Source organism: Pongo abelii, chromosome 3, assembly GCF_028885655.2.
Source record: "Pongo abelii isolate AG06213 chromosome 3, NHGRI_mPonAbe1-v2.0_pri, whole genome shotgun sequence".
Taxonomy (NCBI): Eukaryota; Metazoa; Chordata; class Mammalia; order Primates; family Hominidae; genus Pongo; species Pongo abelii.
In genome coordinates, this window is record NC_071988.2 from 51,343,910 (window position 1) to 51,349,325 (window position 5,416).

The 5,416-nt window shown below is 39.8% G+C and overlaps 1 non-coding gene across 1 annotated transcript; it reads left to right on the top strand.

The window, feature by feature from the left end:
• Positions 1–3,601: 3,601 nt before the first annotated feature.
• On the top strand, positions 3,602–3,799 carry LOC112133322 (U2 spliceosomal RNA). The gene has a single exon (XR_002914982.2). It is a non-coding gene; the product is annotated as a U2 spliceosomal RNA (small nuclear RNA).
• Positions 3,800–5,416: the final 1,617 nt, after the last annotated feature.

Below are 5,416 nucleotides of genomic sequence, written 5' to 3' on the forward strand. Positions count from 1 at the left end.
TTTTTCTCAACAAGGAATATCCCTGAGAAAGAGAATGCGTTCCCAAGGGAAGTCCTCTGAAATGGCCACTTTGGGGACGTCTGTCTTTTACAGTGTAGATAAGGGATGAAATAAGCCCCAGTCTCCCATAGCTCTCCCAGGCTTATTAGGACAAGGAAATTCCTGCCTAATAAATTTTGGTCAGACCAGTTGTCTGCTCTCAAACCCTGTCTCCTCATAAGATGTTATCAATGACAATGAGTGCCAAAAACTTCATTAGCAATTTTAATTTTGCCCCGGTCCTGTGATCCTGTCCTGCTCATCTGCCTTGTGAGCATTTGTTGCCCTTAAAGCACGTGATCTCTGTGACCCACACCCTATTCGTACACTCCCTCCCCTTTTGAAAATCACCAATAAAAACTTGCTGGTTTTGCGGCTCGGGGGGCATCACGGAACCTGCCAATATGTGATGTCTCCCCCGGACATCCAGCTTTAAAATTTCTCTCTTTTGTACCCTTTCCCTTTATTTCGCAGACTGGCTGACACTTAGGGAAATAGAAAAGAACCCACGTTGAATATCGGGGGCTGGTTTCCTCTGATATTGATTCACTATTTTTCTAGGTACAGACAACTATAATGGCTTCCATTTGTCCTTTCCCACCATAGTAGCCCTTGCCCTACCAGTCAGGGAGTCAATTAGGGGTTCTGTCAGCTGCTTAGTATGTCTGTGCCAATTATGCATTATGGCACTGGGGAAGTGACCACAGGATGAGTCTGGGAACCCACTGGACCCACTGTAAGTCAGACCTAAGCTAAAACTCCATTAATTACCTGACCACCATAAGCCCCGACTTTAACTGGAGGATCACAATGACATTTTGGGTCCCCTGGAATCAACGTCAGCTCAGAGCCAGTGTCCAGCAGTCCCTGAAATGTCTGATCATTTCCCTTTGCCCATTGAAGTTACCCTGGTGTAAGGCCATAGGTCTCCTTGGGGAAGGATGAGAAAAAGAAAAACAGCATAAATTATTGGTAGTGTAGTGAGGTTCTTTCTCAAGGGGATGCTGACTCCCTTTCATTCAAGGGATTCTGGGTCTGTAAACTGGTTCAAGTCTGGAAATTGATGAAGGGCCATGATTCTCTGCTGTTATAAATCAAGTTAGTCTTTTGTGCACTCAACCTGGAAGTTTTCTGCTTATATAAATTAAATAAGAATGCAGTAGGCTCCCTATCAATTTCACTTCTAGGAACACTATGATTAATTAGCCAATGCCAGAGTTCTGCAGGAGTCAGGCTCTTCTGATTGCCACTTTGCCTCTGCTGTCCATTATGGTAGCTATGACCAAATTGCCTTTGATGGGTGAGTGCCAACACTTGGCCCCTGCCACTTTGGGGCCCAATTATTCCTATTGCATTTAAATTGTGTAGTTGAGTAACTACAGTTTTTACTGTAAGATCTGGCATGCAGAAAAGAGGAATCACAGAGCTCTTCAAGGATGCAGATGCTGCCTCACAAATCTGGTTTGCAGAGTAATAAACAAGGGTATATCTTCTGGACCCTCCAAGCTGGGATGAGTAGATCTAAAGTGGCTGATCCACTCCAGCATCCCAGTCTCCCTAAGCCTTTGGGTTTCTTCTTCTACATTAAACCAAGGGAGATCAGGCATTTCCAGCTTGCTTACAGTGGGCCATCTTTTAATTAATATTTAAGCTAACCAACCAAACACACTATTAGAACCCTTTTTAACTTCCCAAGCTGAAACATTAAATGGAGTATCCATGTTTGGTGGCCCCAAATCAATAAATTCAGCTTGATACAATTCTATGTTCCTTCAACCATTATCCCACACCCTTAATATCCTTTCTCATGCCTGTTTTCCAGATTTCTGCTTATATAAATTAGAAAACTCAAGCAGTTCTTTTGGAGTGTAGCACACCTCCTTGTGGGTCAAACTCTGAACCTCATCTCTCGGGTCTTGCTGGGACTTTACTCTAGTTATAGTTCTAGAAGCAAGCAGGGTTGTTGGGATGGGCCCTGAGGAGAATCAACATTGTCTTGCCTGGCAACTGCCTCAGAGGAAGCCATCACTGTTGCCTGAGGCAGCACAGAGTCTATCTCCTCAGACAAAGGTGGAGAATCTGATGGCAGTGTGGGTCCGGGAGGGGATGTTGCCACTGCTGGGGATGTGGAAGCTGTTTCTTCTGGCAAAAAAAGGTTCATGAGAGATTACAAGCTGAGTGTCTCCAGATTCATCAGGGTCCTCTCGCACATCCCCATTCCAAGTTGCAGGGTCCGATTCTTTTCCAATCAATGCCCTCACTTTAACAGCAGACACCTGGTGAGGCTGTGCATGCACCTTTTGTTGCAAGTCAGCCACTCTCATGATAAGAGCTTGTGTCTATTTTTCCACAATTTCAGCTCTTTCTCTATAGGAGATAAGACTGTCACTCAGGGAAATCTTAGTAGATTAGATCAGATTAGAAGATTTCAGGCTCTATTTCTGCTTCTGAAGCAGGGAGTTAGAATCCCTGAGTTCATAATTTTCTTTCACCATTTTGTCCAGAGAACTTAGGAGCAACCAACCAGCTTCATTATGGTCCTTGGTTCTCCACATATTATCAAAGGTATTATGTACAGAGTCACAAAACTCCTTGCTTCTCATGAGTGGTGAATCAAGAGTGTCAAATGCATTTATTTTGCATAACTCTCTCTAAACACTTCACACCAAGGACAATCAGTGTTCTCCATATTATTAGAAGTAGATTCCTTAGCATTTTGGGGTCTAATCATATTAAGCAGCCAACTCCAGAAAACTCAAAACCAATGAAAGGACTTTATCCTTAACATTGTTTTCCTCTAGCACCACTCCTGGTACCAAAATCTGTATTAGTCAGGGTTCTCTAAAGAGACAGAACTAATAAGATAGAGGTATATATAAAGGCGAGTTTATTAAGGAGTATTAACTCACATAATCACAAGGTCCCACAATCAGATGTCTGCAAGCTGAGGAGCAAAGAAACCTGTCCAAGTCCCAAAGCTGAAGAACTTGGAGTCTGATGTACAAGGGCAGGAAGCATCCAGCGTGCGAGAAAGATATAGGCTGGGAGTCTAAACCAGGCTCATCTTTTCACATATTTCACCCTGCTTTTTATTCTGGCCATACTGGCAGCTGATTAGATTGTGCCCACCCAGATTAAAAGTGAGTCTGCCTTTCCCAGTCCACTGACTCCAATGTTAATCTCCCTTGGCAACACCCTCACAGATACACCCAGGAACAATACTTTGCAACCTCCAATCCAATCAAGTTGACACTCAGTGTTAACCATCATGTCCTCAGAGTAATTAGATAACCTTTTGCATCCAAAGATCCACAAGTGGACATATATGAAAACAGAATTTAGAAATCAAGTAATTAAAATATGGTGAATTATAGATAAAATAGAATGTTTCTTCAATTACTAAAAGATGAAATTTATGTAATATAATAGAAAATATAACAAAAAGTCAAAATACAAAAAATAGGAAAACAAAAAATTTTTAAAGGAGAGATCAAGCCAACTATTCAACAGGTGTCTCATAATGTTTCCAAAAGAGAAGAAACAAAATAAAGAAATGTTGAGGATCACTTCTTGGTCTTTTGGCTAAGAGCAACTGCAGTATCTGTTCTTGTCAGTTTAATATGTGATATATCCCTTTTCTGAGACAACATATTAAATGGACTTTTGGAACTAAGAGATGGACTAGAAAGTTGCCCCACCTGCTCCATGCCTCCACACATTGACTTGATATTGCAGTACTTCCAAAAAAAAAAAAAAAAAGAAAAGAAAAGAAAGTTTGGGGAGAAAAGTACAGTGTAAATATTTCTAGAAAATTCCTGAAAATGAAGATAATTTTATTTATTGATTTTGATGGTATGTTTGATATTCAGATTGACTTGGGCACAGTCAGTCCAAACTATTCAATAAACTCTAATTTAGATATGCTATGACAGTATTTCGGAGATGCAAGTAAAACCCCTAATTGGTTGACATTAAGTAAGAAAGATTACAGTATTTTTGGTTATCTGGGTGGGCCTGATTGAATTAGCAACAGAGAGAAGTAATTCCTTCAGTAGATGAGCTCATCTTTCCTACGGAGTTTGAACTTAACTTATCCAGGCCCTTGAATCATAGAAATCTCTTTATATGTATATGTAAACATATAAATATGCGTGTGCATACACACGTATCTCTTTCATACAGGTTCTCTTTCCCTTCTTGAACCACAAGTGATGTATGCCAGTTGAATGGGCTGATTTAGAGACTTCATTAACACAATAATTAAGTGAGCATGCCATTCAAAAATTTCAGAATACCTAAAGAATTAAAGAAAAAGAAAAAAAAAAAAAGAAAAAAGAAAAGGTGAGGGAAATATGTTACACATATACAAGTTCCCAGGACCCAAGTAGCATTAAAACATTCAACAATGCTAAAATATAGTCTATGATGCAAAAGTGACTTTAATTACCTGAAGTAAAATAATTTATAAACAAAAACTGTAGAGTCCATTTTATGGGTTGAAATGAATCTTCCCCAAAATGTGTATGTTGAAGTCCTTAGTCCTAACTCCCAGTGCCTCATGACATAATCTTTTTTGGAAATAGGGTTAATGTGCACATAATTAGCATTGGAGATCAGAAAACAATACCCCAAAAAGAAGGCATCAGCAACAGCCACAGAAGCAATTTTTTTCTGTAAACTTCCCTTGTCCTACTGTCTCTCATTTCCATTCTACCCAAAGAGTAGCCCCAGAAACTAGAATCTCTCTCTCCAAGGTGGGTCATAGAAACCAGAACCTCTTTTCCCAAAAGCCAGTCATAAAACCTATAAGTAGTCTATGTGAAAACTGGCCATAAAGAAATTATCTGACCTACCTGGTTTGACTATGAGAGAGGCCCTGCCCCATACCCAGAAAAAAGAAATGCGTGCTCAGACAGGCCAAGAAAAACCTAGACAGAGAGGTTTTACTGGGTTTCACCACTAAATCTATTAATCAATTAACCTATCTATTAACGTTAGATAATATCCTTTCTATCTAATCATATTTCTACATGGCTGTCCAAACTGTTGAACACAGCATAAAAATGGACAATTTCCTCTGCATCTTCAGGTCTTAATTTTTAAGGCTACTATATATATAATGTTATTTAAATTTGTATGTCTTTTCTCATATTAATCAATCTGCTTCATGTCAGTGTCTTTCAGTGAAACTCCAGGGACTCAAGAGTCTTGGCCACTAAATTAATTAGGTGAGAACATAGTGAAATAGGATGGGCCTCTACTCCAATATCATGCACTTATAAAAAAGGGAGACTTGGACATAGACACACATATAGAGAGAACACCATAAAGAGATTAAGGCGGAGAGCGAAGAGATGATTCTATAAGCCGAGAAATA